This window comes from Perissodus microlepis, chromosome 23 (genome assembly GCF_051167445.1).
Source record: "Perissodus microlepis isolate ML-2025 ecotype Zambia chromosome 23, ASM5116744v1, whole genome shotgun sequence".
NCBI classification, from domain to species: domain Eukaryota; kingdom Metazoa; phylum Chordata; class Actinopteri; order Cichliformes; family Cichlidae; genus Perissodus; species Perissodus microlepis.
The window spans coordinates 19,294,392-19,309,240 of NC_140482.1; positions in this window are offsets into that span (position 1 = coordinate 19,294,392).

Genomic DNA, 14,849 nt, shown 5'->3' on the forward strand with positions numbered 1-14,849 from the left:
AAACAAGACCCAACGATACAAAAACTCCTCGTCTTGCGAAAGCAACTAATCCCAACCTAGAGTGGATACGCCACACTTAATCCGGCTGAAAACCATCACCTCAACATCTGCTGCTGACCTGAAGCCCTGAGTGAGTTAGAGATGATCTACCTTTTGATGAAGCCAGAAAGACCACATCACCTGAAAAACCAAACATTCCTCTAAGGAGCATGCCTTAATGTGGCTAAAATGAGTGCAATTTTTATTGCAGTAGGTTTCACGTAAGTAAAAGTAGAAACGTATATTCAGAAATCTACTCCAGTAAAAATTACCCCAAAGGTAAAAGCCCACATTATTCCAGTGTAATCTACATGACTATTTTTCTATTAAAATGCGGGGTGTTGTGATTCATTTAAATACTTTAATGTTTGATAGTTCATCTGTGTAAGTGTGCAGCATTCACACTGAGGTATTTCTGCACTGGTGCTCAGCGTTTGTGTGCTAAAGCAGCCACTTGATGGCAGTAGCGCTCTGGTGCATTTACAGAGTCTTAAATGGACTCTGCCAGCCTCTATATGTGTGTGGAGGGTTATTGAGGTCGTGGTGCGCCTGCTACTGATGGGTGTGTGTGGGAGGACAGTAATAGGCTTCCTCAAAAACTAGACTATGTGCTGTTGTAAAAAAAAAAAAGGAAAGGAAAGGAAAGGAAAGGAAGAAAAAAAGAAATAATAAAATCAAAACCCGTCTTGGCACGCTCAGCCTGTCTGATATCCGTGGAGAAATTTCATCAGCCCCGGTGCTGTTGATGCTGTTGTTGTTGTTTTGTCTTGCGTGGTCCTTAATAATGAACAGCATAATGGTGTTGTTTTTCTTCTGAGGTGTCATGACCGCGAGCTGCAGAACAATGCCACACATTTTAATTCAAATGGCGCGGAAGGTCGAGAAGAGGCCGGCTTTTCTGTTCCCTGACATGTCTCTGAAAATTGCAGGGAATTACTGCAGCGCTGACCTGCAGACGTTTCCAATTAGTCGAACAAAGAGAGTCGTGCATGTTGGTCATTACTGCATCTTGCAACTTGATTATTTGACTAATGGGAGGAGGGGATAAAAATGCAAATAAATGCTGCCAGTTTTTAGTTTTGGTCCCCAAAAGCCACATTAAAACACATTTTGCTGTAAACTAACAGCTTTCTCCTAATTTCCAGGAGTCAAATAAGGCCCTCACACCCTGAAGGTCATTTTCCACCGCCTCACCATCTTAGCATCTACTTTCTTTTCCCCCTAACCTGCTCCTTTGCTCTTGCTTTGTTCCCTTTGAGCTGAAGAACAAAAGCTAATGTTAATGTACATGCTACAGAGCCTCATCCAGAGCCTATTTTCTTAATTGTACCAATTACCATTGATATTAAAGAGCATTCAGTCCTGGCCAGCTGCTGCCCAGATACAACCTGAAGCTATTTTTAGTTCCCTCGCCTCACTGTGCCGTGACAGAGAGGCGAGACAGACACCCTGAGGAGGAACTGTTGAGTCAAGGTGACGACGGCGCCCGATGTCCACCGAGACTCCTTGAGGGATCAGGGACAAGTGCACGGTCGAGGGTTGCAAATACAGCTACAAGCCTTCAGTAACCTTAACCCTGTGCTATCAGTACAATAGTAGTAAAAATATTGTCTTTCTTTTTATTTTCTTTTATTTTTCTGTAAAACACAGAGTTAGGGATTAGGATTACTGTTGCGTCTCATTATTATGACAACTCCAGAGTTTCCCAGACACATGAATTGAGTTTTGAGCCTCAAAATCTTCTGAAAAGTTCTGGCTTAAATAAACCCGAGTTTAAAAACGAGATCAAAGTGCAGTCTATCCCTAACCCTGAGTGTTGGTGAGAAGCAAAAAAAAAGAGAGAAAAGGTTATGTGTCCCCTGATTGCCAAGACTTTGCAGAGCAATTTTAAAAGAACCATAAATAAATAAAATCATGTCAGGGTTAGAAAAGATCGATGGTGACTTAGACCATAGATTAAGCATGAACACATTAACCCATAATCTATGTTGTTCCAGTCCCTTGACTTTCTTGATTTTTGTGGTTGGAAACCATCAGCAGTTTGATTTGTGAGACACGCATCATATGATGTCATCAGAGACTGAATACTGTTTTGAAAATTGCAGTGAAGAAAGTAATGAGAGGATGAGTCACGCTGGCTGTCATTGCTTTAATTTAGGTTTCTTTTTCTCCCCTTTTTCTGCTCTCATATTCTAGTTTCCAGCATTTTAAAATCTGAAGTGTGTGCAGCCAGTGTCCTCCCAGCCTCTTTAAGAGACCAGGGACAAATACCCAGTCCTGAAATTTGAGGGTTGCAAATACATTTAGTGCCTCTAACCCTGAGCTATCAGAATTTATGGTTTAGTGTTTGGGTGAGCGTTGCTTCTCATCATTATGATGATTTTACCAAGGAAGTTTACCAGGCTCTCGAAAGTGGTTTTAAGGCCCCCACAGAAAGGTGCTAAAACAGATCTGAGTTATTCCCAAACTATTTTATTTCAGTCCCTTGATTTTCTTCTTTTTAGTGGTTGTAAACCATCAGTGGTGCAATTCATTAGAGAGGCATCGTAGATGCATCAAAGGCTCTGAAAATCAAAATGAAGCAAGTGATCGAATGCTGAGTCACCTTTACTGTTATCGCTTTCTAATTGGCTAGTTTCAGTCTCTCAAACTGATTATACATCATGGGCCACGTCAGAAAAATCTGAATCACAATCTTTATTGTCATTATACAAAAAGTACAAACCAGTGTGGAGTCCCATTCAGTGTGAGTAAGCGGTCTCATTATCTTATTAAAACCTTTTTCTTAGTACAAAAATAAAACAAGAGAATTTCTAACAAAAAACAGTGTAAAAATATAAATAAATTTGAGTGCGTGCGTTTGTGTGTGTTGTAGCATTATTATCGATTGCACAGCTGTTCACAGCTGAAGAGTATTGATTACACAGGTTAGTAAAGAGAGAGGCATACCCTTCTTCCACATAAGGTCCACTTTGATCATTTTGATCAATTAGATATCAGAGATATATAATTATAAACAAACAAGTGTAATTTCAACAGTACGTCTCAGTTTTTCTTCAAAATAGAAAATGAAAGAAATCTGTGTGCATGACTTTGGGTTTAATATTTATAAACATAAATAAACGTGTAAAATTACAGCAGAAGTTCTGGAAGCTCATTGCTCAGATTGTTCTGTAATTATAAAACGGAGAGTTTTATAATTACAGACAGAAAATGTTGCTTTGGTGTCAAATGACCATGGGGGAGGTCTTTAATGGTAGAGGAAGCTGTAGAACTCATGAAAATATAGTTAAGTCCAATATTTATGCCATCCTTCACATTTTCCAAAGCCGTCCAAGAGACCAGATTAGTGTCTTTGTAGGGCATACAGGCCTCCAGGCCTTGTGTTTGACACTCCTGCCTTAGAAGGGTCAAGAATAAATACCACACCGTAAAAAAGAAAAAGTTGAGAAAACGTAAAATTTCAGGGCAACATGATGCAAGAGATTTTTGAGTTTTCTCAACTTTTGCAACTGTTGTTGACTTAACTAAGATTTACAAGTTCTGCCAACTTGGTTCTTCTTGTTCACCTAATTAGGATAATCCTGGAAGTCTAACGAAGAAATTCTGGTTTCAATGCCATGTTTTTCTGCCTTCACCAAACAAGGATATTCTTGTTGAGTAATCATACAATTCTTACTCCAGTGAGTTGAAAATGTACCTATATAAACAAAGGAAAATGTATGCTGTGATTATACTTGAAAGAACACTCAATAAATAGATATAGAATAAAACAAAGCACAATTCAATGTTATCTAAAAGCTTATTTATTTTGTTCAACAGTGCTTTCAGTACATTTCAGAATGTCATGGGCAGTAGGGTGAATTTCTGTTAAAAAAAAAAAGAAAAGAAAGAAAAAAAAAACCAAACAAACAAAAACGTGTTGCCAGTTTCTTTTGGGTGCTTTGAGCACCCCAGCAGAGACGTTAAAATTCCAGAGTCCAGAACCAAAAAAGAAAAGTGTCCAGCAACTTAATAATTCACGCACACACCCTGACCGTCTTGTAAAAGCTGAACATAACTATTGCACCTTAAATAGGGTAGTGCCACAAACGATTGCCTATGTACCCAGACATTGACATTTTACATGGGCTTACTATGATGAACCATGGAAGTTAAAAATTATTAGAAATGTTACCATCGATGAACAGGGAACTAACAGGTAAAACACCAGTTCTATGCTTCATGTGAAGTGGAAAACACTATAACAAATCTTTTAAAATACTACAAGACAAATTTTCACCATATATTCTCAACAATACAGATTCATCTGACTAAAATTTACATTTCGAATAATGATTTATCCACTTCACCTTCATATTGTCCGACCAGGTCAAAATAAGATGGCCTCAATTGCTTCAAAGGTATAACTCATCTGCTTTGGATAATCAATGTTGAGGGCATACAGAAGGCCAAAGAGGTATGCCAAGGCAGTAGAGAGGTCTGGAATGTTACGTAGCACGATGTCCCCTTCCAACACAACTGCATGTTCTCGCACAGACGTATCGGCATCGTCATCTTGTAGGATGGTGAGGATGGCAACTGATGCACCGTTCAACACTGGTTCCAAAATGTCAGTGTCCTGAAGAAAAGTAAAATATGAATTATTGAAAGCTAAGAAAAACTAAAGACAAATTTCTAAAGATTTTAACTTTAACCTCTATACCATGCTGGTCATTTGACTCATAGAGGTTTTAAGAAGAAAAAGCTTATTTTCCTTTAATTAATGCCACCTTGTTAGTTTTGTACAAAAATATTTTCTGCTATGGAACACCCACTGACAATGCCCAGCTGCTGCTCAGCAGAAAAAAAAGGAGTGAGAGTTATGACAACTGCAGTCCCCACTATAAAATTATCTGGACTGCACTGAGGAGGTGTACATTTCCATTTTGGATTAACTCATCCTTTAAAAACATCTCATAGCAATTTGTTTTACTTGCATTGCTTTTTTGTACTTACTAAGCACTTCAGGAAAACCTCTGTTGCATCCTCTCTGAGGAAAATGGGCAGGCCTCTCAGTGCCGGTGGGACACAATGTCAGATGCCTAAAAAGTATTCAGTGGAAAACAAGAATTTCAATTAGTGTAGTAACATGGTGTACTATACACAATGCAAAATCAGAACTCTCATAGTAATGAAAATAAAGCACAGGTCAGACCCAGCAACACGCAAAACTTACAAAAACAACAACAACAACAACATCATGTTAACAATTTTACTTTCTATTTACAAATTAAATAAAAATACTGCCAAATAAGAGCAAAGCAATGACTGATGACATTAATTTTTACTGACATGTCCACTGATGTGTTTTGTTTGAAGCCAACATATTTTTCAGTTTCTGTTAAGAGAAAAGTATACTCTCTTCTAAAAATGTCAGATAAAGAAGCACTTCACTCACCTGTTCATCAAGTTTATCCAGGAGGTCTTCCATCTCCTCACTTTCAGATATCTAAACAAGACATTCACCAAAATATTGTCATTTATTCAGCACAGAAAATTCCTGGGTAGCTGTCTTGGACAGTCTGCACCGTGTTATATGCCTGACTGTGTTATCAACAGCAAAACCTACTTCAAAAATCTCTCATGAATACGTCTTTTGCACAGGAATAGAAATACCCTCCACAAAACCCAGTATCAATATGCAAATACATATTATGTTCTAAGTTGCACCAAAATCTGTGACCAATCAGATTCTGTGACCTGCCTTAGTATTCTTTCCCTAACCATCTCAGTCTATAGAAGTCCTATTTCTAGCACTAAAAAAACAAACAAAAAAAAACAACAAACCATGCTAAGTCAAAATTATGAGATTGCCTTTCTGTTTCACAATTTTGATTTAGCATGGGGACTCTTTTCTTGAAAGAAATTTCTTTACACATTTTCTGTGCTCGTTTGGTCTAGTTCAAACTACTTCAGACCAGTCACTGTGCCAGTCATCTACGGGGTTTCCCACTGGTTCCCAACTTGACTCAATAAATCTACTCAAAAGTTGATAATCTTTGTTATGCTCTCTAGAAAATCTTAGTTAGGACAACAATGGAAGAAATTTGTTGGGCAGACAAGCTTTTTTAGGTTGTAAATGGAAAGTTTTATTTCTAAGTCAGTTTAATTTGAAAACTTTAATCAAATCAACGATTACTAGTTATCGTTTTTACAGTGCAGGTCTCTGTATCCATATGCTATCAGAACATGCAGTTTCTGGATTCTCTTCAAAAAACATCTTTTAAAAACATAGAAGTAGTGCGGTAGGGTTGCTTCGCATTAACAGTGACGACAGTAAACACCTGAAAGTAATCCCCTCCCCAAAAAAGACCCTAAAATATTTCAGTTAAATCAACTCAACCTTGAAAATGACACCAAGCTACAGCGTTGAACTGGAGTATGTTTGATCATGCTTTATTCTTTCAGTCACTCTTGATTTTTGTAGTTAGAAACCATCAACAGTGCATTTTTGTGACAGACGCATCAAAGTTCCCCAAAGGTGATCAAAGAGTGACGATTCATCCAAAAATCCATTCATCAAGCCATCCAACCAGGGTCATAGCACAAGAAATAAATTGTTTGGAAATCCTCTGAGGGAATCTTGAGCTGAAACCCTATTTCAGTACCTACTGTACAATGTGCTGAAAGTAGCATATTTTTAGTAAATGACCTTTTAAAGTAAAGCAAGATCTGCTCATTAAATATGTGTTTTGCCAAAATTTAGCACAATTTGAAGGACTTTTTAGGCCTGATAAGGGAACAGGTTTTGGTATTTAAGGAAAAGTCTAAAAATTAGTAATGACTGAATGTTGTTGAGATAATAGAAGAAGACAATATCCTTACCAGTTATAAAATATGCTCATAATTTTCACATTTTAACGTGGTTTAATGATACTTAAACATATAATGAGTAACTGCTCTCATTTATTCCAAGCCAAAGCCACAGCTACACCATCACGTCTTGTTTTGACTGTTTGAGGCTCTCTGAGTTGTACCAGGTAGTGAAACTAGCTGCTGTTGCTGCTGCTTCTGCTACAGTGTTTGCTCACAACAGAAACCTGCAGACTCTTGGCCCTGCGAGGCAAACTGCTGGAGACCACCGAGCTAAATGACTAAACTGTGAAGTGTAACTGAGCAGACAGAAGAGTAGGTCACGGGTTAAAGATGAGCCCGGCGCTGACTCCGTTCCAAAACCCCCCAGACGACCCCCAGTTAGACCTCATGCAGCGATGTGATCGGGACCACCTGAGTCAAGTCTGAGTCAGACTGAAGACCACAGCCAGTCATGTTATTGGCAGGATGTTGCAGACAAAATATCACATGGCTGCATGCCTCTTGTTCTCTTTTTAGACTGAGAAATTTGTGCCTATTTTAGAACACAGGCTCATTTTAGTGCTACACACAAAAAGAAGTCCCATGAGGTGGTGAATTTCCGTATAGTTTGCACCACAGTTCTTTATCGTGAGAAAATTTCATAACAAGAAAATCCCAGTTTCTGTTTGTGTTTGCCATGTGATGCTACACAGAAAACAAACGACGACCAATCTCCAGCAAAAATAAATAAATAAAAAAAGAAAACTCTTTCAATGCAAAGCAGCACCTCTATAGTCTTTATGTTTGGAGCTCATTAGTACAGTTTCTTTTAAAAAGTCCACCTTGAATCTCTTCCTTTTCTCTAAATACTTAAATATAAAGATGATGACTGTACTAAAACTAAAACTAAAAAGATGAGCATCAAAAATCTTACATGTGTAATTTAAATCACATTTTTGTGTGTTTTACATTTTTTTTATTGCGCTTCTGACTCTTTTAAGGATTAATTTTAAATTCATTTCCTTCAAAGATGTGTCTATATTAAAGTAATAGAATTATTAATTTATACTAATGTAAACAGGATAATAGAATTAGCTCAGCTAGCCATCGGTCTCTTTTTTATTGTCATATATATCTACCATCATTTGTTAGTCATTGAAATTAAATTCTGATTCTTCAATTCATCAAATTTATGTACTATTAATAGCTAAATGTTGTATAAATATTAAATCTATTATTTGTAATTATTATTTTACTTTATCTGCTTTTGCTTTAACTACTGGCTGGGTAATAAACTAGCTAACACTTAGCAGAGGCTGTCTGCTTCAGTCAGCTTTATATGTTTGAAATTTTGCAGTATTTTATATGACAAATGTTTATGAAATTCAGTAAAACATTTAGAAAAAAAAATTGAGTAATGATGTGAAAACCTCTTTATTGGGTGTCTGAACACAGCAGCGTTTTTCCTGAGTACAAAAAACAAAATGGGAAAAAACAATTGTGCCCCTTTAAGCAATATGGCTCATTTGAAAGAACAAATTTAGTATTGTGGTCTAGACAACCCAAAATGTGATGTCGCCATATGTGGACGTCAGGTCCTAGGAGGTTAAACACGTGTCACCATTAATTTGTCAAATGTTGAAAATAAAGTTAAACATTTATCATATTCATGTATTATTAAAACCTAACTATTATAGAAATGTTAATTAACTCAATATTTTTAGTCATTATCTGCTAGCTTAACATGGGATTCCCTGAGGCAGCAGCACTTTTTTTCTGTATCAGCTTATAGAGCTAATTTTATCCAGTGCTAACTGAGATGCCCTTTCTGACACAATCCCAAAGGGATTTTTCCCTCATCCTGCGGCTTGGCCAATCAGCTAATCAATAAAAGACACAGGTTGGCTTATTTTGCGTTTATGCGGTGTTGGAATAAACTAGAAAAATGAGTTCACAGCTGATAAAATTTACATCAATCCCTTCTTAAGTTAGAACAACAATCGAGAACGTCTAGTCCAAAAGAAACAAGTAAATATTGCACTGATACGTGTCAATGAAAGTGACATGAATTAGAGAAGTCGCTTATTATATATTATATTATTTACACTCATGACACATTATTAGCAGCCTTGAAGCCAATGGGCTACAGCCTCAGAAGTCCACACCAAATGCCACTCCTGTAAGCTAAAATCAGCAAACTGTAGGTAACTATGCAGCAACATGTTGTCTGTCATGTCGATATGGACCAAAATCTGTCAGGAATGTTTCCAGCACCTTGTTGAATCTGTGCCATGAAGAATTTAAACTGGTTTGAAGGGAAAAGGGGGTCAAATATCTTACAATAAATATTTATTTATTACAAGCAAGAATCAAATGCTTTGTATCTTTTTTATACAAAAAAGCAAAGACACACAAAAAAGTTAACATTTGCGTTTTTGTTTGTTTTACTTTCAGTAATTCATATTATGGTTTTTATATGATTGCTATAAATAAAATACTTGGATGTTTTGCTAACAAGAATTCTTTTGGTCCTCTGCTAGGAGGCTGCTGTGGTTTCACATATATATTTATATATTACAATATTTATTATATAAAACACAAGTATTAGTAGTAGTTAGTGAAGTACTGGTAAAAATTTACAAAAGATTAACTGCCCCCGTGGAGCCACTGCTGCTAGAAAATTGGCCATATTGAGCAATGTTACCACCAATTATTAAGGACATGTGACTGTGGAGCTCTGACGTGGCCGTATACCCACAGTGTAGGCCCACATTTAGGGCTACACCTAGGCCTCAAAGCAGACCAAGTTTGTGCAGGCTGAGGTTAATGTTTGGGCCCACTGGGCACATCTGGATACAGTGTGCCCTACCATGCTGCCCCACAGAAAACCCACGCCTACCATTAGTGGACCAGCATGGGCATTTACTGCTGTGGATCCACCACAGCTTTTTTTAAGCAGACAGCTGGTTGTGTCTCTTTCACTAATGGATAATTTTCTAGTTTATAAGCACAGTTTGCTGGAAAAACATTTGCCATAATGAAACTGAAGGCCTGTGTTTATATGGCATTTACCCCCACCCTTAACATCATTAGCGCCTCCTGTTACTGTAACATTAACAGTATCTGTGTGCAGAGCAGTGAGAGCGCTGTAGTGTGAACCGGGTGCAGCAGACTACGATATATAAGAGCAGACAGCTGTCATGGTTGGTCTGGCATCAACCCACTGGCTGCGTTCACACAACCTCGCCTCTGTTTACACAAAGTGAGGGCAGAGCAGTGTCACCTGTCCCCAGAGAGCACACCCCTGCTCCTCTATAACCCAAAGTCAAATTCATAAGTCTTATGTTATGATAATTGGGTTGTCTTCTTATTGTAGGGAGGCTTTGGGTGATCGTGATGCTTTATAGTCAAGCAGTTTATCATATTCATGACTGCAGCTGGGCCAAATGGAGGGTAAGTCTTTTAGTCATCTCCACTTTGGAGGTTATGGTTGAGTTATTTAAGGTGTTTATTCCAGTCAAACCTGGGATTCACACAGTTACTGTGTAAAATCACTGTGGTGGGATTACTAGTACAAATGCTGCTTGGTTTAAAGGTTATGGTTAAATTAAACCCATTTTGACTGAGCAAATATAACCAGCTATCACAAATCTACATGCATACTGGATATTAGAAGACATACATTTTTGTATATATTTTTTTTAAATCACCTCTGTTCATCTGTTATTATATTCTTTTGTCAAAGTCATCCAGTGACTTAAAGATTACACATGTTTTTACATTTGTAGACAATATCCACTACTTCTACTTACACACAACGACAGAAACACATCACAAATAAATAAAAAATACCAAAAGTGTCAGAAAACACAAACATAACAATAAAAATATTGCAAAATTTTAACAACAACAAAACCACAAACTGAACATATTCAGAAAACACAACACAATGCAACAACATTTTAAAGAAAACACACAAGAACTACACAACAAAACCGGGCATTTCAGAAACACAACAAAACCAAAACATTAAGATAAGATAAGATAAGACTTTATTGATCCCACAACGGGGAAATGTTTGCGTCACCTCAGCTTAGGTACAAATATCAGAAGTAAATACAAAAATACAAATAAGTACAATCAGTGAAAAAAAGTAAGATAATACACTATATACAATGGTAGCATACACAGTATGTGATTATGGATATGGTTGGAAATATGGAAGACATAAACTATATAGCTTGATATAGCTATTGTACCACTACTATTCCTATTTATAGACAAGTACACACACACACATGTACACACTAAATATACATATGTATACATATACAGACATATATACCTGCACATGTCCATACACATGGAAGGTCCATTATGCATGAAGTGGTGACCGTGGATGTTCACAGTGTCCATTAGAGCAACATTTCAGAAACGTAACAAAAAGGAATGAGCAACACCACACCAGTGACGGAAAGTTTCAGAAAACACAAACCCAACAACAAAAGCAAAATACACCACAAAATAACAACCAAATCAAAAGCGTAACAGTTTAGAAAACATGACACTTCAGAAACACACACAGATAACACAGTTTAAAAGAAAACAACAAACCAAAAAACACAACAATAACAAAACAGAATAAAACAGTTGAACTATGTTTTCTGTGTTATTGCATTTTGCACCTCAGCACCACTGTGTCCAATAAATCATATCAACTTTAACATTCTTACATGTGTAATAATAATCGTAAATGAGGCAGATACATTCTTATTCATAAGGCTTATAAATCTTTCTTGCTGACTTACAGTCTTCCAAAACATGAAGGAAGTTATTGTCCTCATTCCCTTCTGTCTGTCCCAAAAGGTTTGTAATGAATTTAAAAAGAAGGGATTTTTACATTTACAAAACCCGCCTACTGGAATCAGATGCAAAATCCACAAAACTTAACTTAACTTAGCAGTTTATGCAACTAGTGTTGGTTGTTCTGTTTCTTGGCCAGAGACAAATTGTGACTGAGGTGCTGTCAAAATGTACACTCATGTAAAAATTGTGATTCTTCACCCCTTCCTCTCATAATTTAACCCTGCACGTAATAATAATCTTCTTAAGTGTTACAAATGCCACAAATTCCCTTTATGTTCTTAAACCTTTGATCCTGGAGTTCCTCAGGGAACTGGCCCGGTACCCCTGTGGTTTCTGTTGGGGCCTTTCATATTTCACAGTGTGCAGGCATGATGGTGTATTTTAAAACATCTTAAGCACATTACGAGCGTGCCGCACACCATTCTGTCTGTATAATCACATTTGGGAACGACATGCATCATTATCAAGGGAGGAAATTAACATTCTCATCCACCGGCCACAATAGTTGGTGCCTTCCAAATTTTGCCAGAGCCTTTCACCATTTCACCAGCCAAATATGATGTCTGTAAAGTAGTCTCATTGGGATGGGACGTTACGGGCATGTAGCTGCAAGCTGGTGGTATTTTTCTACCTTTAACAGATTAATGTTTTCAGGCAGTGTTGTTTCTTTCCATTTTATATTGATTGTTGTGAGCTGATCAGAGGAGTAGCAGAGAAAAGCTGAAATGTAATGATTCAGAGTCACATTTTCTGTTCTCTTTGCTGCTTGTGCCATTTAGATATAGCCTGACTATATGGATTAGAGAGCAGACATAGTGCTTATAATGGCTATGCTCTATTAATCATTAAAAATCAGTTAGAGCAGGCTGCCTGTGAGCTTAGTATTCTTCAATGGTTTGGTTAATGATGGATTATGGCAGTAATTAACTTGAGATGAGAAAGAAGTGCTTTAAAGAGCCTGCAGAGTGCATAGTGTCAGTGAGTGGACTAATTATGACAAAAAACTTGTTTTCCAGATGTATCAACATCTGCGGCCTCCAACAGATGCTGCTGTCAGACGGAGTACATGACCCACATCTGCACAAAAGTGGAATCATCAAAAGGGAATATCTAGTGTATCTACAGCATTACCTTAATACATGCCACATTTTAAAGCCTTTTATCCCACTCTAGTTAAAATATGTCTCTCAGCTTATCTCTCATTTAAGTTTAGTACAAATTGTTTCTTATTTTCGTAGCTTTGTGTGATTACATTTTGCAAGTTTTTTGCAAATAAGAGCTTGAAGGATAGCATGGTGGTGACTCAGGGCCTTTCTGTGGGGAGTTTCCATGTTTGCCACTGGTGATTCCAAATTGGCTGTGGATTTGAGGTGGATAAAGTTTGACCAGTGTAGGAATCTAATGTTTGAGTGGCTTTTCTAATGCTCTTTGAGCTGTCAGTAAGATCCATTCTATTCCAAGTCCCACCATTACATAGACTGTATATAAAATATGGATGTAGTCACCATGCCACCTGTTGGTTTGTGAAGTTCCATCTTAAAGTCTTGAGTTCACCTTTTTATTTGAAAGCTGTAAGAGGCGAGTGGGAGACCTGACTAAGAAACTGAGGGACACTGCAAGCTTATAGTGACTTGGAGAAAAGCTGCTTTCAGCTGCTGCCACAGGTGTAGCTACGTGAGATGGAACCACATATTTCATTTAGCACCAGTTTTTATGCTGGATGACCTTCCTGACACAAACCTTCTCAGGGATTGTGTCTTTTCTGAGAACCAGGGATCTTTTGCATGTTAGGTGATTGTGTCATACTATATTCTAAATAGGAACATTACGTGCAAGGCTTAAAACTCATAAAAGCATCAAGAAAAGGCTTACCAGCTTCACGGATCAGGTGCAAAGCGTGTCTTTCCTTTGGTTTTCCATTCATTTATGAGCAGAGGACCTGTTGGAAGCACAAAAAAAATTTAACAATTTCTTTCACCTTAACTTGTTTTATCAAAAACATGACCAAACTTGCTAGAAAAAAATGAAGTCCAGAGGGCAGGAATGCTCGGTTATATTAGAATGTCTTTTAAGTAATAATCCTACAGTCCTGCAGAAATCTGTGCTTCACAAACGAAATATTGCCTTTTTGATAATCAATCTATCAGTTTATCAAATTCAGTGTCAATGGGGGAGGGGGGGGGGGGGGGGCCTCAGTCACAGCTTCGATAGGCCAGTTATCCCTGGACAGGTCAGTAGGTCAACAGCTTATCACAAGGGCTATCCTAATAATGAATCCACAGCACATTTTAAACTTGAACTTGAGATTTTATTGCAGCTGTCGAGTCCCAGTAAATGGGGTCTAGTGATGCCAGTGTCTTTTGATGTGGACCCTCGGGTACCCGCTTTAAGAAAATATGATAATATAAAATTATCAAGTGAAGCAATTAACAGACATGCAAAAATAATCATCGACTACTCTTTCAAATGAAATGCTAGTCAAACAGGTAACATAAAGACTGAACAGTCAGTTGTCAGATTACAGGGCTTCTTTGTTCTCGGGATAAAAGGGTCGAGGTTCTGGTTGCATCTAGCAGAGAGACAGGATATGATGTAAGATGCTTTGTGTGGTGATGTCAGGAAAGGTAAGGCTTTTAAACGTGTGACATGAGTAAACCGTGACATAATTTACTAATTATAAAGCACCTGCAAACAGAAAATGAGATAAGTCATTTATAAAGACTGTACAAGCTGCTTTTAGTTTCCTGCCCTAAAGTTTCCAAAACTCTGTCAGTGCATAAAAGTCAGCGTGTAGCCCACACCGCCAAAAAACTACAGGTGCTTTTTTTTCTCAGCAGCTAAACAAACACCTCTGACGTGCAGGAGAAAGTGCAAAAAGATGCAAGCTCTGTAGCTGTGACCTTTCCCCTTGTACAGGCAAACACCTCCACACCGTACTCACAGCAGCCACCACCCTCCCACCTCCCCAGGCACAGCTGCCTGGACTTCAAAGGAGGAAGAGTGGCGCGATGGCAAAGTCGCACTGCAGCACAAAGTTTACCTTCTGTGTCTCCTTTCTCATTTCACTTTTTCCACATTAATGGAAACCGTTAATCTTAGCAAAAGGG